Raw genomic sequence first — 28000 nt, forward strand, 5'->3', positions numbered from 1 at the left:
TTTAACAATTTTTTCAAAGAATAGCCGCCAAAATAAACAAAATCTCGCTATATATACTATGGTTTACCATTTCCCTTTGAATTCAACAAACCTCACCAAAATCAGTGCAGTGGTCGCCGAGCAAGAATGATTTCTCCGTTTTTAGGTATTCCGATAGGAGCTCCCGAGATAAAGCTTTCTCTTAATTAAGCGTTGCTGTTCTTTGTAGTATCCTGACAATAAAAGCGTCAGAGAAATAACTGAGCTGCAATTTGCTGCCAGAAGAGCAAAACAGTTGCAGCTATGCTGTCTTAACATGCATGACACTATGGTGAAAGGGAATCTATATCAACATCGATTTCTGACAGCATGTTGTAGACAGGGCATGTATTTGGTCGATGCCATCCAGCCTTAACTGTCTAAGTAGTTCGTGTTGTGTAGGTGATGAGAACCAAGAGCTCTTCAATCACATCAGTTTCGAAACTTTAGAGAGCTTATGTTTAGAAACACGGCCACAGTGACTGGCAAACGGATTTTGAGGGTCTGAATATCGCGTCACCTATTAACAAGGAGACCATCCATAAGACGCCACTTCTTCACAGTTTTCAACTAAAATTCCTAGAAGAAACTGAATCGTCGCGTTTGTTGAGCGACCGTGGAAATAATGGGTATAACATGGATTCATATATTGTTCGCGCCTGTAGCGTTAGATGTTCTTGTGGCGTTATTTATTACTCTTTATCATCCTACATTTTCGTTCTATATTTCCAAGCAATCATATTTTTCAAAACGTATGAAGGCCATCAGATTCTGTACACATGTATAATTATAGCGAGTTGTTACATTCGTGCCGGAACGTTTTACTGAAAATGATCGATTCTCAATACCACGAAATCATTTGAAGCCAGAAATACTAAGTTTAGACAAAAACATGGAATACTCATCATCTAGGGGCTGCACCGCTGTGAAAGAATTCCTTCTAAGAAATGTTTATAGGAATCTTATGACTTTTAGAGCACAGCAAAGAAAGATATCGGCACTCGCTGTAAGCAAAGCCAAACAAGCAGTATTTCCATTGAACACCTTCATTTCAGTTACATTAACCATTTCAAGCACATTTTAGCACGCGATGGGTGACGACGAGTTTCATCTTGCTGCCCACTGGTGGCGCATCAGTCAGTGAAATCCCCACAGGAACGTAGCTGATCACGCCGGAAGTTTGAAACGGGCTTTCAGAATTGGTGTGATTGAAGAGCTTTGGTGACAAGTGTGTTTCATACCAGTATAGCACTGGTCGAAGTTTTATTCCGCGCCCGCTTACGAAACAGGTACCGCGGCCAGTTGGCCGCACTTTCACGAAAAGCGTAATGCTTTTTAAGCGTGTGTGATGTTCCGAGAACACGGTATAGGTGTCGTCGCTGTCTCTGTTTGTGTAGATTGGTAGCACGTTTGTTTTCGTCCTACAAAAATAAAGCTATAGCGGAGGATAGACGAGACACGAAGAAGATGACAAAAACAGACGCTTGTAAAACAAGGAGAAATACGGACGCCGTCTTTCAGCGCAAACTGAAGGAAACTGGGATTTGGCTGTTCTCTATTTACATAAAATGTCACGTGACCTTAAGATTGTGGGAAAGTGGTTAGGGGTTCGGGTGCTATTTTCGGTGCCCCACAGACTCGGCCGCAACTGATCCATTTTGCAGAAAAGGGCATGGTAGTGGGAAATAGGTAGTGGGAAATGCCACCAGAAGCACGTAAATCGTTTTGGCGCATTTAGTTCGGGAGACATCTGCAACGTTTGCATTTCCTGTGGAGACATTGGCCCAACAGGCCGGCGCTTTAATGTCAACCCTGGTTCGAAAGCACAGTCATTTTGTTCCGGCACCTCGGCCAGGCAGACACCGCGAGAAATTTCGGAGCCGTACTGTACCACTAAATGGGCCGCTCTACGCGTAAGCCAACCATCCTCGTCACTTCGTGATAGAGAGTTCAACTACATTGATCATTGTTAGACACGTGCCTTTGATGTTTGTTTTTAGGTTATTTTGACGTGCACAATGTATCTGTATACATTTTTTTCCATGCGTGGAGTACAAAATGTAGCTGTGAGTAAATACGCTTGTTTGTGTCATCTCATCTTCGTGTCTCGTCACTCCAGTGCTCAATTTTTTTTCATTATTAAGCACCAACTAGCCCAACTATCTATCTTTCTGTGTTACCCATACTGCTGTTCGTAGTCGTTCTCAGTCTTGAAAAGCTGCAGCGTGTACAGGTTGTTCTATAAGAAAGGTAGCAGGATATAAGGTGAGATTTTTGAGCTGTGTATACACTGTGTAAAACTAATTGTTATCGTCATTTTGCTTGTCGCGTATTGTTTGTAGTGTTCATGTGAAAGTCCCGAGTGTGATGAAGTTCAACCAAATGTTTATGAGAAGCAAACTTTTGCGGTACTGTTTTTTTTTTCTTTGTACGGGTGCGGGAGGGCGTTTTTTTTTGTGTGTGTATGAAGTAATTAGTTGCTTTCGTTTTGTATATTTGTTTCATGGGGGTGTTTTTTTTTTGTTAGTTATTCGGAAGCAATCTAGCTCAATGTTCCGCAACGCTCCTTTAGAACTTCGTAAGCGACTAAGTTTGAGAGAACATTTATTAAGAATAATTATAATTGAGGTCAAGAAATAACTGGGTACTAGGACATACAACTGGTGAACGCACAAATTTGATGGGATCCAAAAAAAAGCTCTTAGTTGTTTGCTTTAAATTCTGTTAACCTTTATTTCTAATAACCTGCGGATTGAACAACAGCAGTCTGCGCATATTTACAGCGAACCTAAACATTTACGATTTCAAAACCCATATTTATTGATCTGTTATATACTCCCACAAGTAAAGGTCGACTGGTGACGAAGACGACTCAAGTTTTAGTGCCGAAAGAAGTCACTTGACAATTGTCTGATTTCTTTGCTATATTGATATTGCTTAGAGGAGAAAGACGCCAGAATGTTTAGACGTTAGCGATGATATGCCGTTCTGAACGGGACATTTCGTCCTTCACTACTTATTTCGTTTGCATTATTTTAGTATCTGTCAGCATTTTCTTCAGGTAATTTTCATCAAGAATATAGCGCCTTAGCTCATACGGAAGTGAATGGAGAAGCATGATGTAAATGCTTCGAACCTCTGCACCTTATCCCGCAAGTAAAGCTAACCTAATCTCACAAGTTAATCACTCTAGATTGTCAGGTTACCTTTGTAGCAACCTCGAAATGTTTTTTTTTCTTTTTCATGCCAATTCATAACTTACAGATAAAGTGTTACTGAAGGCGCCGCACAATTTTCGTGCAATTCAATCCGCACACGGTGAACGCTGTCACGCATGTAGCATAAGTTGCGCGGCTAATCACGAAGGTCACGCTCTACCGGCCTCTAATACCTGGTATGAGTCAGAGGGCCTCACAGAGAGGCCGCCACAATCCAACAATATTATTTATATTTTAAGAAGCAGCTGGAAGGTGAAAAGAACGAACCCGGCGGCATGTGTCATAAGCCATTTCGGAATGGCACGCTCGTTACATCTTCGTCACCTTAGATCTTCGTCATCATAGCGCCGATTAGAGAAGTGTGAGGAAGTAGAATCAGGGAGGTCTTTTCAGCAAATTACAATGGCATTGGCAAAACGGCACTTTCTTTCACTATGAAGTGCAACTTAAGCTAGCCTTTCGTTTTCAACGGTTCACTCTCGTGCTGGTCATGACCTTCGAGATTGGGCAGCACGCGCAGTTCGCGACACCAAATCTAGAAGGCCATGTGCTGCCTTCGGTATTTCCCGTTTATCCATATGTAGGGCACAACCTCAAAAGCCAGTTCGAGCTCCACCCACACAGACGCACTGCATATGCCACTTATGACACCATGCTCCAAACCAAATGGTACACGAGACACGCCAATTATTAAAGAAATTTGCCTCCACCCTGACGTCCCGAAAATGGGTGAACGTAATTGGCTTGCGCATTTATACAAATTCTTTTTGAGTTGGACAGCGGCCCGTGCATTCTTAGGTTACAACCGACTACAGACACGATACCAACTGAACAGTAAAAATACATGAAATTGTGCGAAAATGAAGGCCTGCCTTTTCACTTCCCTTCAAATCAAGTACTTCGTTATATTGAACAAGTCTCTACGCCTTGTCTTGAAATTATCTTTGACAAATAGTGTGTTTATTGAGCCATCATTAATTTGCCTTAATATTTTTTCATTGTCATAAACACACGTGCCATATCGGATGTGGATCCATACCCGTTTTAGCGTCTGCGGAATTATGCATTTGTTGTGTGTCCTTTGATGTACTTTGTCTCTTTGGGACGCTAGCTTTTTGAAAAACGAGAGAGAAAAAAATGTCACACGAAGAACGGCTTATGCTAGGCTTTCTGTCCCAAATGAGCAGATGTTCTTGCTGGGGTACATCTGTACTTATCACATTTCTTGCTTCCCTGTCTTCTTCGCGTATCAAGATTTTAGAACTGTTCCTCCCTTTTGTTCGAAATGCACATCAACGTATGATTGAATTTCTGTGATGTAGTTCTTTATTCTACGTGATAATAGCAGAATTGTAACCTTGTAGAGCAGGGTACTTTAAGCGCACCAGTAAAGTTGTGAATGAATCGCAGGGTTGCTTCGAAGTGGTACTATGTATGCCTGATAAAAAAAAATGTGGGGCAATATTTCTAAAGCCCCTTGAATAACTCGTTATCATGTATATACAGGGAAGACAGTAGTCACAGATAATAAAAGAAATGTATTGTATATCCTTATGTAAACATGCTTCAGAAACCGCAGCACAAGAATCCCATCTCGTGCTATGTTAGTTTGGGCTCATCCTAATCATCACAAACGGCGAATAACAACGGACATGACTGACAGTCACGCAACTATTTCAAGAAAAGAACTCAAATAATCGTTTAAAGGTGGCGTGTGCGCTATCGATGAGTTTGGGAGGTTCCTAATACAGGACGGAACAGTCATTGCAAGCATGGCTAGAGAGGAACACGTTTTGTTCCCTCACAGACGCGATAGTGTGCACATATACGAAAAGCAACGGTGTTTGGTATACTCCGAAAACAGTGTAATGCTGCCCATTCCTTTACGTTGCAGCAACTGCTTGTTCTACTGCTATCGTAGAGCTCTCCAGTCTCATACAGCCAGATAGAATCCTTTCACACTAAATTTGAGTAAACGGGCAAACTTGCTTCCTTGTGTGTGAAACGAAAACACTCAAAAATAGAGTTATATATGCGACCCCATTTGAAGAATTATTTAACCTTATACACCCTTATGGAGCGCTCCGAGACTCCGTGCCCCCATCCAAATAAACATGCTTATTCCCTTGGGGGTAGTAAGAGAACTCTCGTAAAAGGGGTTAAATAGTCAATTTGCACTTACTGCCGCAAAACGAGTCTCTAATACTCCCTTTCTTAATCGTTCTGCGTGCTGATGTAAAATGTTGTGTCTATTTTCAGTCGTCAAGTGGTGCCACTTACCTTCCACATTATTCGTGTTTATGTTTGCTTTTCTCTCTCGTTGCCGACACCGCACGAAACGATCAAAATCGGGTTTTGTCTGCATATGTAGATAGCGTGACCGAAGCGTAACATTGAAGTTGTCTCCGCATGGCTCCGAATAAACGTGTGTACTTGTTCCACCCGCAGATACACTGTCCTTTTCAGATTTAGGAATAAATGATACATTCCAGGGAATATATCTTGGTCTCATCTCTCCTTTCAAACTTCGCACTTGAGTACAGCAAAGCCTTCCTAAAGGTTTCGTCACAGGTTCTGAGTGATCTTTCCAGTAACTGTTTGACAACATTTTTACCATTGTGAACTTCTTTTTACAGGTATATACTGCGGTCTTAAATAAGATCGAGCAGGTCCCCGGGGATTCAAATTCAGCTAAAACAATCACAAGGAATAAAAGTTTTGATTGTACAAACAGGTGAAAAACAAAATGACACCCGTATAGAGCAAGAATGCGTGAACACGTTATAATAACAAGGTAGAACATTATAATAACAAGACAGACCAGACGCAACATCATATTTAAAGGGCGGCACAGCACGCTGAAACGCGGTGACCGTATCTGACAAGAAAACAGTGGCTGGCAAGGCATTCCACTCCTGGATTGTGCGTGGAAAAAAATGAATGTTTAAACATGTTTGTGCGATACGAACAGGGGAGTAAGTTGCGAGAATGACGGTGAAAAGATGTGCGGGCTGCAAACGGCTGAATGTATTTTCGCGTGTCACACACACAGGTTGTACAGAAATCTCAATCTTGCGAATTTTCTTTGGTGCTCCAGTGTGGGAATGTTGTTCACGCACATAAGTGTGGGTGGCTTTATTCATATCAGTAGCGGTAGTCCGTCTCACACGGACCAGACTCATGTTAACTCATGCACGGCTACATATATCAAGTTCTTGAAGTTATCCGGTGGTCTAATCGAATAGTATATGAAAGAAACTTGCGCTGAAGTAAATAACTATGGTCTCATGTGCTGTCATGTTGGTTTCTGGTCATGCTCTTTCTTTGCCGCGGACGGCGTATCCATCTCGCTCAAAATGGATACATTAAAAATTCTGCGGCAGTAGAACAGTGATCAACAGTGGCCTTTCCCATGCATTGACTCCACTAAGCAGAGGAGGAAGAAAAAAAACCAGGTTCCTTGTGTGTGAAACGAAAACATCAAACGAACAAGCAGACGCTGAAGCGAAAGCTGCTTTAAATAATGCGACTGAAGAACGGCATTCCATTCTCACGAACAGACACAAATGCCCTACTTCGTTGCGTAATACGCAATTGTACGTTGGAGCACTGGACCCAACTAGATTGCCAACATAAGCGAGTGCATAAAGGGGGCCCAGAAATGAAATACCGCATGCCTCACACGCTCAAACGAAGCCGAACAAGTATGGTGCACCGGATTCGCCTTGGTGTCGCATTCACGAAGCGTTTAGACATATGATTGGCCAAGTTCTGCGGCAGTTGATGTTGTCAACGAAACATCCAGTTGTCATGGATGCAATGGATGTCTTTATTTTGTAATTCCGGGAATCTGCAGAGCAACAAGAGGGAATGTCATGTGACAATCATGAAATCCTGAAAGAAAAAGTATGAAGGAATGACGTACGAGAAATAGGCCCTCACCGCGTAATAGGCAAACGGTAATTTCTAGCCGGCGAGCACGAGGAAACTAAGGAAGAGAGTCGAGTGGGTGGCGAGGGCCGATGTGACGAGGGCGGCACTATAAGCGCTACCATGAACCAAACAATGCGTTAAAGGTCCGGAAACCATGGAGTGTCTATACTTTCCAAGAGTCAACACAAAAAAAAATGCGCCTTGACGGAAAGAAAGAGGGAGCGTCAGAGTAGGTTGGCTTGCTGAGGCTAGCTGCATGACGTCATGCTGTCTTCTAGTACGTTTTTCCTTACTCCATGACACAAGAGAGAGAGAGAGAGAGAAAAGCGAGAAATTTATTTACAGAAAGGCAGAGAGGTCCGCCTGAGCTGTAACTTGCTCTGGCCTGCTACTCTACACTGGGGAAAAGAGACGGGGAGGAAAAGGGTTAATGAATGATGATGATGATGATATGAGGAGGAGGTGTGTATATACAACTTTACAACGTTGTGGCATCTCTAAAGCCGTGCGCCCAGCCCAGTGGCTTGTAGAAAGACTACAGCGGCACTGGTTATCAGGGTTGCGCTTTTTGCATTGGCCCAAGGACCTAAAATAAACAAGTCTGATAGCGGCCTCTTACCGACTCATGCAATGGAAGAGACCGGTTTCTGTCGTCCTTGCGCGTACGCGGGACGAACGCAAAATGTATGATCAAGTGTTTCTGGTACCTGGCAGTATTCATAATTAGGGCTAGTGTCACTGAAACCAATCATATGTCTATAACGCTTCGTGAATGCGACACCAAGGCGAATCCGGTGCACCATGCTTGTTCGGCTTCGTTTGAGCGTGTGAGGCATGCGGTATTTCATTTCTGGGCCCCCTTTATGCACTCGCTTATGATGACAATCTAGTTGGGTCCAGTGCTCCAACGTACAATTGCGTATTACGCAACGAAGTAGGGCATTTGTGTCTGTTCGTGAGAATGGAATGCCGTACTTCAGTCGCATTATTTAAAGCAGCTTTCGCTTCAGCGTCTGCCTGTTCGTTCGCTATCACACCACAGTGTGAAGGTATCCACTGAAAAGTGATAATATGGCCATTTCTATTTCCATGGTGGAGAAGCTCTGCGATTTCTATAGCCATTGAATAATACGGGCCCCGCTCGAGGACACAGTCAATGGTTTGAAGAGCTGGCTTGGAATCGCAGAATATCGTCCATGCGCGAGGAGGCTCCTTGGAGAGAAATCGAAGTGCCTCCCGGATAGCAGCAAGTTCTGCGGCAGTTGATGATGTCCTAGGGTCTAGTTTAAATTGCCGTGCGACGATCATCTGTGGAATGACGAAGGCTGCAGTGGAGGCATATGGTGTGACAGAGCCATCGGTATACAGTGTACAGTATGTCCGTACTCTGCATAAATGCGACACAGAGTAAGCTGCTTGAGGCCAATGGATGCAATGGATGTCTTTTTTTTTTTGTAATTCCGGGAATCTGCAGAGCAACAAACGGTTTAGGCAGAACCCACGGGGGTATTATCAGAATACAATCGGGAGAAAATCTTCACGGTAAAATATTCTGATGACGCGACAGAGTCCTTGAAAAGTTGCAAGCTGGCTGTGTGGCAGGGAGCGATGACAAAGGATGGCGTTTTGTCGGGTCAACACGCGGGGTACAGTCGGAGAGGTTCGCAGAGCAAGTATACAACAATCAGACAAGCACGAGCTTCCGCTATAGTTCAGGACACAAAGCGCAGACTGAACTGAATGTCACTTATCCTCGCCCATCTGTTGAGAACCAGCGTATTCAGCATGGCATGGCTGAAAGCTCGGGAAAATAACGGTCAGTTTTGAAACAACATCCTTTAATGTCGCCAACAAAGAACAGAGTCCCCATGATCAAACAAAGAGTCCCCATGCCAAAAAAATAAATAATCAAACATGTCTTCCACTTCTGAGGATAAGAAGTCTGTGGCACCCTCACAGGCTCAACGGGTGCAAACGGGATGCGGAGATGAGCAACTCCCAATAGAGGGCGATGAGGCAGTCACGTGTCTAACACAGTTGTCCTCTGGAGTGGCAGTCAATGCCAAGTCTTCGGGTCGGGTTGAAGATGCACGGCCCTCAGCTTCCAACATTCCATTACTGTCTTGTCTATCAAATGCTTTCAGCGAGGTACCGCTTGCGTCAAACATTTATAAGCCGATGCGCGCGGAGCTGTTGCATATATGTTGTCCTTTTCTGTAGCAGCGCAGGCTCTAGAAAGCTCCAGAAACACGTTCTGCTTGTGTAAATTTAAAGGAACAGTGAAGAGGTAATTTAGGGAAACTTAATTAGGCCAGTTATACTTTTGCAACAGCAAAACTGCAAATGTGCTCACTATAAGTGGCTTTGGTAAGCTAGAAAATATGCGAGAACGAGAAACGGTTGGCGACGCCTGCCGCAATGTTTACGCACGCGCTCACCATGACGCCATATATTTTTACAGCGTCCGCTGTGGTCCAAAATTACTGTGTATCGGTGAATTATAACAACATTGCATTCTAAAGGTTCCAAAGTTTCGACCAAGCAACTTTCAATATGCTTTTCTGTCTAAAAACAGCCCTGAAAATAGCAAACACTTTGAAATCCAGTGGCGCCACACTGACGGACCATGCAGCGCTGAAGTTTCGGTACAAATTAACAAAAAAAATTTCGTCTTAGATGTTCACATTTTCTTCGCCTGGTGAACGCAAATATAGTTTTGAAACAACACTTTCCGAGTGTAAACTTATTTAACAGTTACCCTCGGGTGTCCCTTTAGGGCGACGAGCAGAGTGGCCTTCAGTCTTTCGACGCAAGGTACACGCCGTCACCGTCGTCGCTTGTACAGGGGCCAAGTAAGTGGCTCGTTGAAGCCTTGCACGAGCGCAATCATGGGTTCGTGGAGCATAACTGTGGCGTCGTAGCCAACGACAAAATCCAGGTGCATGAACGTGTCCTGCGGAATCTCGTAGTCGAATACGATGGCGTCGCCTATTCGACTCCTCAGACTTTGCACATCGCTGGGATCGGCGAAGCGGTCCGCGGCGCCGGTGAAGAGCGCAATCGGTGCGAAGACGTTTTCCAGAGGGTACTCGTAGGGTTCAGGCTGGGTACAAGGGTGTAGGAGCGTGGAAGGAGACACGTGTTCAGTTAGTGGTGGAATCGCAAGAGATTGGAGAGCTTCAGCTTGTCTGTGTTTATACAGGGTGTTTCAGTTAACTTGGGCCAAACTTTAAAATATTCAAATGCTACGTATCTGGACGGAAGCAAGGTAATGTTGTTTGCCGTCGCTTGGAGATACTCGGCCGATTTTTATGCATTCCGACTAATTAGATAATTAGTCTTAACTAATCAACTTCACAATTATTATAATGAGATGAAAAGTGTCAATCAGAAAATTATAGAGCAACATGAGAAACTACCGATACAGCTTTTTGTTGTTCAGTGCGTGCTACATAAACGTGTTTTTCCGAGCGTGAAAGACGCCCGCGAATGCACGCAAGATTGCCGCGTGACTGGTCGCTCGAGGCACTTTGCGTGTATTCGCGGGCATCTTTCACGCTCAGAAAAACACTTTTATGTAGCACGTATGGAGCAACAAAAAGCTGTATCGGTAGTTTTTCATGTTGCTCTACATTGTTCTCATTGACACTTTTCATCTCATTATAATAATTGAGAAGATGATTAATTAAATAACTGTGACTAATTACCTAATTAGGCGGTATGCAAAAAATCGTCTCAGTATCTCCAAGCGACGGCAAACAACATTATCTTGTTTCTGTCCAGCTACGTATAGCATTTGCATATTTTTAAAGTTTGGGTAAAGTTTACTCAAACACCCTGCATAAAAAGTGTGCACGATTGAAGGTTACCGATTACGTCCATATACCGGCGCCTTAACCAGCAGCTAAGTAGAATACGGTAGTTCAGCGCAATAAGATATTTTTATTTTCCTTAATTAAACTCTGCGTCACAAGATTGCACCACCAGCACAGTGCTCACGTCTACGTCCCCGGTAACCTGAGAGTATTCCGTAAATGGCATTACGTACGCGGACACGCAGTAACACTCTAGCAGCCCTTTAACGGGCATGTTCTCGTGCGCACTATGAAGCCAATACCTGTTCTACATTCCCAAACAAAACGCTTTCAGAAGTTCTGTCCAATATTGAAATTTTGAAGCAGCATTCTCGCTAAGATTCTGGCGGGACGTTCGTTTCGCACCACCCGGTAGGAAAACACTTAGTAAAAAAAAAATGTATTTTACCTTAAGGCAATAAATGAACAGAGAGGGGTGGGATATTTTTCTTGGGTAAAAGTACACTCCGTGTGTCACACAAGAAGGCAATTCGTTCATCCTGCGTAGCACTTTGCAACGAATTGGCGCGTTGCGGAGGGTCACGCAAATTGCTAGTTTAGGCGACACATAGGCAAGGCGTAAGCCCTGGAGGTGGACGGCATTCATCGATTGCCTTCGAGCTACAGTTCCGTCATCTTCTGTAAGTACCACGTGTTGCTTTCAGCAGTTGCATATGGTCACATCTGATTACTGGACGCGGGAGATATGTAGCGCAATGTAATTTTAATAGGGCTCCTTATTGTAAAAACCCGCATGTTTCACATTCATAAGTTCATATCACCATATCGCATCCAGCATAAAAAAAACCCTGCTTTCCCGTATACACCTGTATTGACATATGAGATTATGTTAAAAGGCGTAGGTGCATTTTTCATAGGGATGGCTCGTAAAACAGACCACAAGTCTATATCAGCCGTTTACTTATTGTATATGCAACCTTGATATCTGCTGGTTTCGTAAATATCAGGAGCACATATGTTCTTAGGATACTATACAGACTCATACTTTCCTTAGAAAATACTGTTTAGTATCACTACTGTATAGTATGATGTCATTTGAACTGAAAACTGATAAAACCGCATGCATCATCAAAAAATGGTGCTTTCTGGTAAACGGTATTAACACTGCATCATGTGTCGGTAGCGGTACTGTGGGGCTAATTGGTTTCTATATGGCTTCCGATAATAAATATCTGTCAAAACACACACATATGATGTCATCCCGTAGGTTAGAAACGAGTGAACTCACCTGGTTGTATCGTATCAAATTTTCTTCGAAACCGTAGTTGTACATAATAAAATTCTGCGCTCTGTACATCTGAAAAAGTAAATGAACATAAGGTACATTACCACAATGTTTGCGGTAACTTTACTACCCGCCTCCTTCTCCGGTGCTTGTAAACTGCACAGCTAAAACCGAGGGAAACGCGGCAACGCGAACGTGTTCTCCTCGGTAGCGTCATTTTGCTTACGGCACCACATATACCTTTCAGTCCCAAGTCTTGGCACTCGGATTTCCTAAAATAAAAGTGCTGTTTTTTTTTTCTGCACTCACTTGCATGGAATGTGTATTTGCGCGAAAAAAAAATAATAAACGCTTCTCGCAGCTTAAGCGCACGCACATGCAATTTCTTCCTTTTTTTCTCTCTCTCTACGGCAGAGCTCCTTTGTAAATCTGTAAGAAACTACGAAGCAAAAACGCCTTCACCTGAGGCGCCTAATATCCGCAATCTCCTTGTGACCTGCTACGCATCTTTTTTTTTTTTCCTTTTTATTGCGATAGCAATTATATGGACACTCCAAAGCAGATTTCTGCCGTCGTCGTCGCCAGTCGCGGTGAGGTTCCGAATGACGTCAACGGCGATGAAATCGGCGCCGCGCTCCAGACGCTGTATGTGCGAGTGAAAGGGCGCGAGGGACGCGCGCTTTCACGGGGAGCGAACGCACGTCGGAGAGCAAACGCGCGTTCTGCGCCGTGCTCCCTGAAGGGCTGCAGAATTAAGCGTCTCTTTCCTCCTTTCCATATATAGAGAGCAAACGCAACTTTTTCCGTCGCGCGAAAGGATGTGGGGGGCGGGAGGGAGGGAGGGGATGCGACGTTTAGCTGCGGCACCAAATACGTATTTATATAAAAACGCCGCGCTCGTTGGGTGCGAATGCGGGCAAAACGCTGACGGCGTCGACAACAGTTCTGCGCGTTGCTGCTGCTGCTGCATGTCCAAGTTTATACAGCTGATAAAACTACTATCCTTACTACGTATAGCTATCTACTAATTTGCTATCGCAATTGGTGCTTCGCCTTTTGGGTGAAACTGCGACCATTTTTTTTGCAAGATTTAGCGGCGTCTTCCACGATGCTAAACCGGTAGTTTCGAGGCTTCAGCTTGTGAGCAGTCAGCGACTCCAATCAGACGATAGATGTCGGTGCTATTATGGGTGCTGTCAGTGTTCTGGAGTTCCGCCCATTTCGGCGTTTTCACCCAATCAGAGTTGACAAGATAGCGATTTTGACAATACGGTGAATTCGATCACCAAAGACCACGTCAAACATTTCATCGACTACAAAGTTTTCTCTCTTCTGAGAACCCATTGTTGCTTTTCCGATGTAGCTTTCCGGTGCAGTCGGAAAAAATGACAAATCTCGCTTTGTATATGCTGCTTTTCTTGCATGCACAGTGCCGATCTCGTTAGAATGCCATAGAGGAGCTCTTCCTTCAATCGGTATTTTCGGCATCCTGCGTATTTTGTAAAGATTTCGGATAATAAAAATCAAAGAAAGCTCTTTAGCAATTCGAAACAATGGCATCTTTTAGTTGACGATACCACCTCGAGAATATTGCTCACCTGCGTGTAATGAATTATGTTACGTATTGACGTTCCCGCTGGCATGTGGGCAAGGTACACAGGTATCCGTGTCTGGAAAGAAAGTGACATTGTGAGCCAGCAACACTATTCTGGAACAGATATGATATCATGTGTACATAGTATACGGCGAAGGGGTAAATGTATTAAACCCTTTAAACTTCGCTTTTCTTCTCCTATTCTTCTTTTTTGCCTATTTTATCAGCCAATTGATTACTTAATCAATTGAGCAGAACTAATATTCGCAGAGGGCCTCAAAGAAATTTTTTGCCCCGTTGTTAAATTATTTTCGCCTCGAAACTACGTACATAATTACTGTAGATAGTTAAATATTAATTAGTTATTATTGTTAAATAATTATGTTAATTAATTGTACACATAATTCATTCATTTACAAAATGTCACATGTCGGGTGCAACTTAAGAAGGCAGGAGAGGCCCCGCCCAAGTGAGCGAAGCGCAGCAGCCGACTACCTCCGCGACTAAAGAAATAGTCACGCTGACGCGACTCGGCCCGTTTCGAAGCGCGGGTGGCCATGTTCTCCGTTGGTGGGGTCACCGGCCGTCCGGCTCATAACGTCAGTCGAGAGCGCGCGCTCATTGGTGGAGGCTCGTGTGCACCCACCTTTGAGGGGCAAATGCCGCTGCTTTCTAAAGTTGGACAGAACCACATATTCCACCTCATAATACATCGGCTACAGGTGCCATACCACAAAACTGGCTCCAGAAGTAAGGGAAGTGCACAGGGTGCACTGTTAAACCGACTTCTAAATTTAGAAGCGCCCTTTGCGAGGCCATCGACTTGCCTTGTTCAACTGTTCTCGGCTTGCGCCCACGGCAACGTTGACTGGTAGGAAACAGGCTCCACGGAAAACATTGTTGCAGAACTGAGTGATTAGGAACTGGGTCGTGGGAGTGGACGTCAGGAGGCCTCCCTTGGTGAAGTGGTGGAATACCGACTGCGCAGTTTGTCACGCTTTTAAAGTGGCTGTTGCGAACGTCGATTGACGATTGAACGCCGTGACAAAAACGGGCAATGCACGCTCACAAAGTACAACTTGGCTGGCATCGTACAAGCTGTGAAATGTTGTGCACCTTCAATATTTCTCTATTTATATGGTTTTGTTTCTAGATATCCACTTGATTCTGAACTACCTGTCCGGCAGTAATGGTAAATTAGGTGAAAGCAATTAAGTAAACCGGCAAATCATCCTTTATAGCACTCATTTCAAGTCGTATCAAGAGTTCTTATCAAACCTTTGACAACTTCGTTAATTCACCTTTACATGGTATGAATGTGCTTTTTTAAGCATTCTGGGGCAATATAACCAAATTTGAACGTTTCACAATTCCTAAAGATTATGCAGCCGACAATGCTTCGCAAATATTTCGAGGTTTCCATTTGGAGGGCATCATTATCGTCACATTGCTTTATTCAGGGTGGGTAAAGGAATAAAAATTTCACTGTAATATTCTCTCCCAGCATTGCCATGAAATCCCATTCAGACAGTTGGAATCAGTGTAAGCGAAACGTTCGAGTCCACTTTGCCAGCTATATATGGCCAAGGGAGCACAGGTGCATGATGACATCCCCGGCCCACGTACTGTCTGCAGTCCACAGCCGCGGCCTGATGACGTCATCCGTTGCGCCAAACAGTCGGCATCGCTCCGCGCCTTCCTCTCGCCCTACGACGCCGCTGCTTGCGTCCACCGAAAGATGGTGTCCAAAACCTTACATCCATGACGTGTTTCCGGCTCCGGCAATCGCTTCCACCGCATCCAACCACCAAAAGCATGGCCTTCGTGATCTGTATTCGACATCTCTGAGGCGTGGATTCGGACATCAAATTGTGGCGCGCGTTACTGCCTCTCCAAATCATACAGACCGTCGAAGGAGACAGGTCGAGTGACAGCGCGAGACAGGACAGGTTGGTAGTGAATCTCGCTCTCTCTCCTTCGTATGTTGCTACCTCTGCGGTTACGATTTCTTCCATCGGCACCGCAAAATCGATGGTGGCCACCTTTGGTGCAGCCCGTCAAGAACGTGCTGGGTCAGGAGGCATCAGCCTATACCAGGAGGCCCGGACATGTTGGCTTTAGTTTCCTTTGGTACTAATAAATGTTATTTCTCTCTCTCCCGCTCCGTGTCGCGCGCCACCGTTCATCCACACAGTCCATCTACCAGCACTCACCACGGTGTCAAGCCCACCGGACGCCACACACACAAAAAAAAGCTTCGCTTAAGAGATGGCACGATTACTCACGGCAATGATCTCGGCGACGGGACCCAGAAGAGTGAGCGGCGTCTCGATGTGAGAGACGTTTCCCACCGGTGCGTAGCCTGCCACGAGATTCACCTATCAGAAACCAGCAAAACACAGGCGGTTTCTTAAGAGGAGCACATCGTTCCATGCTATAGTGTTAAAGAATCATCCTTCAGTGTCTGCGAGTTTTCTTAATTTTGTATTTTGCATCATGGATAGCATATTTGCTGTTTCCACTGTGTTAATTGCGTGACCCATTCGTACCAAAATTTTATACGTCTTCTCGCCTTCCTCGTACATGACAATTTCATCCCAGTTCCTCATTATTACTGAAAACGGTATTCTGCGTTGTATTCGCATGTTTGGCTTGCTGTAAAGAGTATCGCGGGCAGGTTTCATTCGTTGTTGTCAGTGTTAACATTTCTAGTTTTCATATCTGTACTTTGTGCTTCAGGCTAGTGCACCTGTACCTGTTGTTGCTGTTGTTGTTGTTGTTGCTGCTGTTGTCGTAGTTGTTCTCGAATGCTATAAAAGCCTTGATCCCCACTTCCATTTATTCGTGAGATGTCATGGCAGGCAGCCCCAAAGTATACCTGCGCTCTTTCTTTATATTTCTTTGTTTTTTTCTGTTCGTATTATTATTATCTTCTTACGTATGCATTTCGCGAGACGTGGTGCACTAAAAGCGTTTCTTGTATGCTATAAAAGCGCTTCACGTATTTTGGACTATACCGGTATATTCTTCAAGATTGTGATAAGATGAAACGGGCGAAAGTGCTGCTTTACTGGTCTTAAAGTGTGACAAACTTGTGCTGATGCCCTGATGATTGAGTGACATCGTAGCTGATCTAAGAGTGTTCTTAAAGCCAACCTTAACGATTCGTGTGCCTTTCGCCATGCCCGTGCACAGAAATGTCCACATTTGTTCTGTGTTTGCTATATAAAGCGCACTCTGAGTTATTTTTAGCTTCCGGTTTTATATGAATTCCTTTTTTTTCTCACACTGCAACGTAAGTATAAAGCTGTCTTCGCAAAACCAGGTAAAAAGTAGCTGACGCCAGCACCCAGGGTATCAAAATCTCCTATAAATGTCTTTTCTTACAGGCGAGCGCCTCGAAAAAAATATTTATTTGGACACTCGAAACAGCCTAATCTTCCCATATTCTCCACAGAATGTGCGCGACAGCCTGTGAACTAGACATTACACTTTTTGTCAACTATAATGTCCACAAGCGTTGCGCAAACAACAATGTCTGCAAGTTTACGAAGCGCAATTTCCCCCAAAAACATGACAAATTGAAGGCTTTGTCTATAGAAGCAAACAGACTGAATCCGGCCATAAGGTAGTGTATAATAAGCAAGAACAATATATAAAGACTGTGTCGACGCTCTAGAGACTGCCAAATCTGTCGGGGGCAAAAGTACGAGTGATGACCATGCTACATACAAAAATGTGACGACTGCGCGCCAGATGAGAATGTTTATAAATTTATAGTGAATGATATTTATTGATCGCGGTTGGCACTCATAGGTCTACATACGATATTGTTTCAGATTCATGGGCACCACCGTCTTGGATTGCTGCACGAACAATTTCTCAATCTTAAGCGCAACTGACGTCAAATTAACATGGTCGTGAAACCCAGAAAGTTTCCGTACAGTGGTTTTCCTCCACACAAATCGACTTTAGCACCGTGCATTTGGTTATTGTTGCAGTCTGAAAACCGCAGTTTTAACAACCCGAAAGCTAGGCTAGATGGAACTTAATACATCTCAGGCGTTGTGAGAGTTTAGTAAGAAAACAAAAGCAATATAGAACAAAGAAAAGACTACAGGATAGAAAGCACGTTTGTGGCCTTCAGCTGGACTTCAAAGTAAAGTCTGTAGACGGCCATCGTCCTTCCTATCTTGCCATTTTTTCTGTGTTCTTCTAAGGTGTCCTTGTCTACCATCCAACCGCTATGATACAAGCCGTAAATAATCACTAAATGTAGCTAGATAGGTGTCGTACTTATCGTGCATACACCTGCCATCACCATTCTACCCTCGGCTAACATTATACATCGTCTGCGTCCTTGTGACATCGCTGTGTCGACGTCTGACACTGCGCAACTACCTAGGAGTTTGCATGTAGGCATAGCTAGCGAACGGTGCAGTGCATAACTATAAAAATTGCATGCGTTTATAAAGTTGTGACCTTCGTGCTGCATAAACATAAACTGTGCACGAGATTCCACAGTTGCATGGGATGAAAGTAAACGCAATTGTACGCATCGCCGTAAGTTGTGCAGCATTTATTTACCGCTTATCGAAAGCCTCGTTTCACAGGGCTTCTAACATGTGTGTTGGAGCTGCATATTTTTTTTTTGTTCTTTCCTCCCAAGCGCTGGAAATGTCTCAGAGGTACTTCAGCGGTTCACTAAAATAGCCTATAAAATAGTCATCTATACAGCCAACTATAAATTAGTTGCAAGCACAAGACTGTTGAGTACAATAAGCCCGAAACTTCGATTCCTCTTCAAAGGACAGTGTTGACAGCGTCACGAACCTTGGCGTTATATTCGGGCCTCGTCGAAAGAAGCACCAGCGTTTCCGTGAAAGCCTTGAGACCACGCCACGAGGCTGATGTTCATAAACCCGGTGACGTGGGTGACGTAGTCAATCGTTGCCGCCAAGTCGTAGCGGCCGATCTCGTCAAAGCTGCCAAAGACCAACAAAAACAACGTCACGCATTGTTTGGGAAAGAAAAACCCATTTGCACCAATTCTTTTTTGTTCATTTGTACTTTTCCATGCTGTAAGCAACTTGTGCTGCATTCACTGCATTTAGAAAATACGGTAGAACAGCGTCAGTACAGCAAAGGAGCGCACGCGAATATTTATTAGACCTCGGCTAAAGTTAGCTGTATAGAAAGATTGTGGAATTGTGCACATTGTACCCTGTCGAAAGATTGCTCTAGCCTGTGGACTTGTTACCTCAAACTTTTTGTCAACTATACTGTCCACAGCCTTTCTATAAACCGCCCGTCGGAAATTCTGCAAACTAAATTAGACCAAAGGACATTGACTAACTACTTCAATAAGCAGGGAAAACACAGAGATGGCGGAAGATGGAAATTCAAGACGATGAGCAAGACGAGAACAAGGTGAAAGCAGGAGCCAACGTTTCGACAAGTGGGCTTTCACCTTGCTCTCGTTTTAATTCAATATGCAGAGTTTATATTCATACATAGACGTTCGGGTATTTTGGAAATAGCATACCAAAGTGGGTTAGCGTACGCGACCAAGCAGCTTTGCTTACCGAAAAACCAAAATTCGCTGGTACGCCCTTTGAGTTCTTTTGTACGCCTGGCCGATAAGCATCCTGTAACTATGGGTCCCCTATTTGTTAAACTCCCTGCTGTACGCCCTTTGAGTACACTTGTGCCCTTTTTGCGCTCTTCTGTACGCCCGGCGGGCTGCGTCCGCTAACATTTGAGTGCTCTATATTGCTAAATGTCCCTCTTCTTAGTCAGCAGGTCGAGTGTACAAGGAAAGCGATTCAACAGAAATCTTATTTATAAAAGTTCTAAATTAACTTTTATAAGGCATGCACGACCAGTAGTATAACTGAAGCGAATTATACTCCTCTTGCAAGACTTGCTTTCAGACGCATCCCCCGCCACTGGGTGCACACTCTATCATTAAAGCCATGCAGCAAAGCCACGCTACGCGTACTATGTCCTCAGGTATATTTGTAAGTGTACAGCGCGAAGAATAAACGTGAACGAGGCAAGTGACAAGGGCAAGCGCGGACTACCAACTAAAGTTTTATTATCGATGCACCGAAGTTATAGAAGGAAGCGAAAGAAAATAGATATATCTGTTTTCGGCACATTGATAACAAAACTTCAATTGGTAGTCTGCGCTTGTCCTTGTCACTTGTCTCGTTTAACCTTCACGCTGTACACTGACGATTATGAATCACTAACTTGCCCAATCCGCCATCTTGCTCAGGTATATGTTGTGCGCACTATGAGAACGTCTCGCTATTCAAGTCAGTGCCGTAGAGGCTTTCAAGGTTAATTATGTCTGAAGATACGCATACGCTTGATCCCTCTGCGGGAAACAAAGCATGATTTGAAGAAAAATTTGGACAGCAGTTCCTCCTAGGTGTAGCGGCAGTTTACAAAGGATGCGCTGAAGCTGACAGAAGTCAGTTTCAGTCAGTTTCAAATAAAGACGTTTTCAAATCTCTTACGCATTAAAAGTTGGACGTTCATCTATGCCTGCTTATTAGCGAAAACACTAAGTGTTGCTAAATGCATCGAGTCCTCATGCGTCTTCACCACAAGCAAAACAAAAATAAAAAATAATAGTAATAAAAAAGTATATCGCAAGTCATGGCACCATTGAGTACAATGCAAAATATATGAAATGAACCGAATTGATTTTCAAGCGAAGATTGCAGCATTAGTACTAATACTGCAGAAAAATGCGAAACAAAGAACCCAAATATTTTTTTTTATATTATGAAATACAAAAACACGCCGCGAGACTATAGCCTTGGCACTTTTTTTTTCGCGGACTTTAATTCTTTCAGGCTTGGAAAGAAAACTTTTATGCAGCAGGTATTAAGCTACGCAAAGCTTTTTCGGGTTGATCGACAATTTTTTCATTCAGACTTTAGCTCTGAATATAATATTTGAGAAGGTTATTAATTAACAATAAGTAATTAGGCGGAATGCACAGAATAGTCTGACTTGCTCCAAGAGACGGCAAACAACATTCCCTAGGTTCCGTCCAGCTAGGTAGCACTCGCATGTTTTTAAATTTGGCACAAGTTACTAAGAGAAGGGAAGCGCAGTCGAGGACGGCAGAAAACTAGGTGGGGTGATGAAGTTAGGAAATTTGCAGGCGCAAGTTGGAATCAGCTAGCGCAAGACAGGGGTAATTGGAGATCGCAGGGAGAGGCCTTCGTCATGCAGTGGACATAAATGTAGGCTGATGATGATGATTATGACATGGGACACATGGTATATACGAAATAAGAATGTGCAACACCACAAGCTTTTCTCCGGCAGTTTGTGTTGTCACGCTTCATTCACTTTCAAGTACAATTTGTGGCGAGAGGGAAGGCCGTCCCTAATTTGTTTGATAACGCCCGCTTGTGTATTTCATCATTACCTCCATTCCCAAAATTCCGGGTCCTCCGTGGTGAGCGTCTTGTGGTAGTTCGAGTACGGCGTTCCCCTGCTGTTGATAAGCCACACGTCGAATCCTCTGTCCGCTAGAAGAAAACCTGCGCGTGTAAAGGACATCTGAAAGCATTTAGTACGTTTTAAAGTGACAGCTTTAAGGGCCCCGTTACACACTGAGCACGGCGTTAACGCGGTTGAGCGTGAGTACAGTGTACTTCCAGTACACTGTAAGCGTGAGCGAAAACTCGCTGGCAATCCCAGCGCAGCGCGTTCCACGTTGCTACTAATCACAGAGCGGCGCGCGCCCCGTGCTTTCCACCAACCATAGCGCGGCGCCGTGGCATCCGCGGCAGTGGCGGTGCCGGCCGGCCGGGCGCGAAAAAAAAAAGAAAAAAAAAAACAGAACGCTCGCCTTCGTGCATAGCGTTCGCCGCCAGCATTATCCGGTAAACATTACGGCTACATATTCTGCAGTTGCCGGGAAGCGTGAGAAGCAGTCGGGGATCTTTGAATGCCATGAGTACTGAAAAGTCAGTTTTGTGCCCCACTTTTCTTGCTTTCCCAGGTAGCTGTAGACTCCATTATGACACTACGAAGTCTCAATTACTCGATAGTGCCCCCAAGCAATTAATTACAGCACCTTTCTTGAGACCCAACGAAAGCGCGCTCCAAGTGCAACGCTGCTAGCTTCGACCGAAAGTATATGTGACGGTCACGTGGCATACAAAAGTTGTAAGGCGATCCAACCTCTGGTTGACGTCGATAGAAGACCAGGTATTCGTGGGGGAATTGGGGGTGGGAGTTGTTCGAGCAACCACACGCACGAACAGCCAAAATTTCTAGTAGTGAGGAATGGATTTTGGATACAAATGGATTTTTTTTGCCGCACGTGTTCACATTCCCCCACTCCCATTTCTTTTTTTTTTTCATCCCTCAAACCCTTTGCCCCCGTGTAGGGCAGCTATCCGGACGTGCTTCTGGTCGACCTCCCTACCTTCCCTTTCCTCCTCTCCCTCCTTGGTGTGGTTTGCGCAGCCTGTAGTACACCATTTAGGTCCCGAGCCATCCTCCCCGAAATAAAATGTTGCGCTCATTGGTCGAGATGGCTCTGCGATACGCAAACACTGACAATTAAAGCCACCGCCTCGCCCAGCCAGCTTATATATAGCTTTCTTACTCTTGCATAACCTCAGTTGGGGCTTCGGTTAAATGTGCAGAGTATGTCCAAATATTTAGCGAGCGCTCACATCGTCTCAAGGTATCAAAAGTATTGAGGAAGAAATATGGTGCAAGCACACTTTTTCTAATTTAATATCCCCGTCCCCGCAGCGTCTACTCCTCAGCTCGAAATTATAAGCACTATCATCTTAGTAGAAGTTATAACCCCAAAAGGGTACCACCGGATCATTCAAGTTATTAGGGCATAAATGCAATTTTATCGGATGTTAACGCACGCGACCATCTTGTAAATACTGCAAGTATGACTGCATGTAGCAGTTAAATTAGAAGGGCACGCCAACGATACCACGTATGTTCAGGCGACCGCAAGAACTTTCGAAGCACAGAATTCTCGAGAAAAAAAAAAAGAATGAAGTTTTTTTTTTCTGTCCTTCTCACCTCAGCCTGGAATTTAGATAAGCTTTGTGTTCGTCGTACGGCGAGGTATGTGACCTACACTTTTAAGCAAATAGTTATCTTTGGCTCTTTCACCCGTTTTCGGATAAGTGATGCCTGATAAGTCATGCCTCAAAATAACACGCGTGACCAATATGTGCCACGTATATAGAGGCAACGTCACTTCTGGTAACATCACGTATAGAAGGCTCAACAGAGTGCCCAGTTTCAAAAAGGCAGAAATGGTTAAAGAAACAGTGCAGAAACCATCGAAGATGATTGCCAATGTAAGCAATAGCCAAGCGTGTCTAAAAACTATTCGTATTATTATGCGCTCGGAGGCATATGCTAGTTACAGCGAGGCCATTTGCGTAGCATCCGCTGTTTCATTTCGCAATCAGGCAGAGTACAGAGTCGTTCAAGCCCATCCGTAGCGGTAGTATAGGTGGCTTTACATGTAAGGCGAGTGGCGCTATCGCCGGCGTGGAAGGCGACTGCCATCCTCTTCTCCCGCAGCCACCACAAGGTGAGAGGACGTCGGGAGAGGACAAGGGTTGTCCTTCCCGAGCGCTCCACCACAGCGTCTAAGCCTAATTCAGACGCCCCAAAAGCTATCGCGCGACAGCACGTGTGTCTGAAATGACTATAAAGCCCAAACCACATCAGAGCGATGTTGTGCGCGACGGCGACGAGCAACGGCTTCGAGCGACGAAACGGGCCGTCGCGCGAACAGATCTCTCGTTCTTGTCGCTCGATGGCTCAGTTCTGGAAATCTAGAATTCGTCGCTCGTCGCCCGGAAGTCCTATGAGCGACTAGCCAATAGCGCGAAGCCGGAACTGGATATACATCAGTCAAGTACTACCGATTGTCGCACGGAACGAGCAAACGACTAGATTTTGATACGTGCAAGGATAATAACGTCGTGCAAGACCTTTAGAAATATTATTGCGATAGCAATTATATGGACACTAAAAAGCAGATTTCTGACGTCGGCGTCGCCGTCGCCGTGAGGTTCCGTATGACGTCAATGGAGATGAAATCGTCGCCGCGCGCCGAACGCTGTATGTGCGAGTGCAAGGGCGCGAGGGGCACGCGCTTTCACGGGGAGTGAACGCACGGCGGAGAACAAACGCGCGTTCTGCGCCATGCTCCCTTAAGGGCTGCAGAAGTAGGCGTCTCTTTCCTCCTTTACAATCACCATGTATGTAGAGTACTAGTGCACTGTAATGTAGAGCAAACGCGCCTTCTTCCGACGCGCGAGAGGCCGTGGGGGAGGGGGGGGGATGGGGAGGGAAGGGAGGCGACGTTTAGCTGCGGCACCAAGTGCCGATTTATATCAGAGGCTCCAGCAACAGTCACCAACGCCGCACGCATTTTGAGCGAACGCGGGCAAAACGCCGACGGCGTCGACAACAGTTCTGCGTGTTGCCGGTGCTGCTGCACGTCCAAGTTTATACAGCTGATATCATTACTCCGTATAGCTCTCTACAAATTTGCTATCGCAATTGATGCTTCGCCTTTCAGGTGAAACTGCGACAACTTTTTATTGCGACAGCAATTATATGGACACTCAAAAGCAGATTTCTGCCGTCGGCGTCGCCGTCGCCGTGAGGTTCCGTATGACGTCATTTGGAGAAGAAATCGTCGCCGCGGTGGTGGTAAGTGGTTCTTGAGGGAAAGGGAAAGGTTGGCGCTATCTTCTGCAGCCCTTGAGGGAGCACGGCTCAGCGCCATGTGTGTAAGTGGTTCTTGAGGGAAAGGGAAAGGTTGGCGCTATCTTCTGCAGCCCTTGAGGGAGCACGGCTCAGCGCCAACAGCGCCATGCGCCGAACGCTGTATGTGCGAGTGAAAGGGCGCGAGGGGCGCGTCTTTCACGGGGAGTGAACGCACGGCAGAGAACAAACGCGCGTTCTGCGCCGTGCTCGCTTAAGGGCTGCAGAAGTAGGCGTCTCTGTTCTCCTTCACAATCACCATGTATGTAGAGCAAACGCGCCAACCTTTCCCTTTCCCTCAAGAACCACTTACCCCCCCTTCTTCCGACGAGCGAGAGGCCGTGGGGGAGGCGACGTTTAGCTGCGGCACGCAGTGCCTATTTATATCAGAGGCTCCGGCAACAGTCACCAACGCCGCACGCATTTTGAGCGAACGCGGGCAAAACGCGGATGGCGTCGACAACAGTTCTGCGTGTTGCCGATGCTGCTGCATGTCCAAGTTTATACAGCTGATAAAGCTAATATCATTACTCCGTATAGCTCTCTACAAGTTTGCTATCGCAATTGATGCTTCACCTTTCAGGTGAAACTGCGACAACTTTTTTATGCTGCTCTTTACACTAAAACACATCAACTTAAACTAATAAAGCACGCGTCACGCCAGTTTCGGCGAGTATTTGCTGCCCTCATACCGGCAACACCGGGGAGACGTCGCTCAAAGTCGTCGCTCGTCTAGTCGCTCGCATGCGGTACGACTTGCGGGCGACGAGCGAACGCGACAGCCATCTCCATCGCGTCGCTTGTCGCTGTCGCCCGCGTGCATGTGGTTTATACTTAATAGTTGGCGTTACGCGAAGGACTGGCCCTCCAACTCCGTGGCACGGAAGCATGCGCCATTTGCATCGGCACATTTGTGCCGGCGGTTAGAGTCCGGCCATGACCAACCTCCCACCACAAAAACAGCCCAAAAAAGCCAAAGAAAGTTATTGGCTTTTAGAAAAATTGTCTCGCTGTTCTGGCCCTGCGAAAGTGTATGTCCAGCGAAGCTGCTGAAAATCCCCACTACAACTGCTGAGGGGGGCATGCAATGCGTTATTCCTGTAGAGTAATGGCAGTAATGGTAATTTAGAGTAATGGGAGTAATGGTAATTATGACAGATTTTGACAGCACGCCGCCGCTGGTTGTATTGCCGTTTCTTTTTGCCTTCCCCGCTCCTCACGCTGCTCTCGGGAGTCCTAACTATGCGTTGCCTACCCATAGCGGTGCTAACAACAATGAAATCAGTTACTAGGTTGATTATTTTATACACGAAATGCTAGTGACGTCATTCCCCATGCCGCAACCTGCCGTCGACGCGGCAGCTTGCGCAACAGTAATCTTTACCGGGAAACGTATACACGCGGCGAGCGCTACGTGCTTGGCATTGCTATCAGGAGCGCCTTATCATCAATTATGTGGTTCGGATGCTGGTTATTTATTGAAACTAATGCTATTCTGTATGTTGTATGCGTTATTCCAAAGAATGTATGCACTTTTCGCTTCACTTTGCTGAGTGGCCTGCACAACCTCCGGCATCGCCACGGATCGGCCCAAACTGTTAGCCACAGGCTAATTGCTTGGGCCGAAAATATGCAAATGCCACGTAGCTGGACGGAACCAAGGTAATGCTGTTTGCCGTCGCTTGGAGATACTCGGAGTATTTTTTGCATTCCGCCTTATTAGATATTTTTTCGTAATTAATTAATTAACTTCTCAAATATTATGCTTAGGTGAAAAGTGTCAATGAGAAAATTGTACAGCAACATGACAAACTACCGATACAGCTTTCTGGTGCTCAATACATGCTACATAAAACTGTTTTTCCGACCGTGAAAGAAGCCCGCGAATACACGCAAAATTACCGCGCGACTGGCCACTCAAGGCACTTTGCGTGTAATCGCGGGCTTCGTTCACGCTCGGAAAAACACTTTTATGTAGCACGTATTGATCACCAGAAAGCTGCATCGGTAGTTTCTCTCGTTGCTGTACAATTTTCTCATTGACACTTTTCATATCATTATAATATTTGAGAAGCTGATTATTTAATTATGACTAATTATCTAATTAGGCGGAATGCAAAAAATACTCTGAGTATTCCCAGCGACGGCAAACATCAGTAGCTTGATTCTGTCCAGCTACGTGGCACTTGCATATTTTGAAATCTTGCGGCATGATAATTGGGGCACCCTCTATAGTAATCGCGATATGCCCAACGTCCCCAATTCGCGAACAATTGAGGCCGCGAAATTATAGGGTTTTAACGTAGTTTGTCAATACGCCTTGGTCTATCGATAAACTTCCCGGGGGGGGGGGGGGGGGGGGGACAGGCAATACCTGCGCTCTGGTGAGGCTTGTTGATGACGAAGTCGGCAGCCGAGGAAATGATCCCGTGAACCAGCAGCACGGGTGGCCTCTGGTTAGGCGTGTCACCATCACGCCGTACGGCATCCTGTCCACTTCGAGAATGTAGTCGTCCTCGGTGATCACGTGGTGCACTTGGACCGGGTAACCGTTCTTGTGCATCAGACCAGCCTGCGCGGAAGAAAGCGTCTTGTCTTGCTTAACAACTCCGGTTCTCATCGCATCCTCCACAGTATCTAACCCGCTTAATTCTAGTACGCTCCTCGACTAAACACAGATGCACTCTTGGCTTTAGCAAGTAGTTACTCGATGTGCTTCCTACGGGAGCACAAGTACAGCTTTCAGGTGAAGTCGCAGACATTTATCCCGAACCCATTCATAGCTTCCATGGCACTGCTGGCGATGAGCCGGAACCAAGTTGGTGAGATTAAGGCGCAGCTGCTCATCGTGCTAGTACTGCAACATGGCAGCTGCAAGACATCGGCGCACACCATGGAGGAAAGGAAAAAAAATTGTCCAACGATTACGATACTCCTTAATGGGAAATTTGAAAGCAGCTGCATCCGTGTTTTCATTTCGCGATATACTGAGGCAAGGAATTTGAGACCAAAATTACCGCACCGACTGGCAGTGGGTCAGTGCTGTCAGCGCCTTCGCAGAGGGAGGGCAGTCTCGGAACGCTGGCATGATGAACGGCATGGAAGCCAGCTATGGAAGAAGACGACGAACGCGCGAGCAGTGGCACGAGCGCGTTCGCGCGGTTACGCCGAGGGACGCCCACGCTCAACCCATGGGGAAGGTGTGGGCTAGTTGGTTTTCCATGAGGCTATGCGGTGTAGCGCGAAGCAGGACGATCGGACACAGGGAAACGAGGACAAGCGCTTACTGCCAACTGAAATTTTATTGTCTGATGCAAGGTATTATGTGGGAAAGAGCGGAAGGAAA

General features: G+C 45.4%; 1 pseudogene; it reads right to left on the reverse strand.

Moving 5' to 3' along the window:
• Window positions 1-9840: 9840 nt before the first annotated feature.
• LOC119464841 (gastric triacylglycerol lipase-like) overlaps window positions 9841-28000 on the reverse strand; it is a 30251-nt pseudogene continuing 12091 nt past the window's right edge.

Source organism: Dermacentor silvarum, chromosome 9 (genome assembly GCF_013339745.2).
Source record: "Dermacentor silvarum isolate Dsil-2018 chromosome 9, BIME_Dsil_1.4, whole genome shotgun sequence".
In the NCBI taxonomy this organism is placed as follows: Eukaryota; Metazoa; Arthropoda; class Arachnida; order Ixodida; family Ixodidae; genus Dermacentor; species Dermacentor silvarum.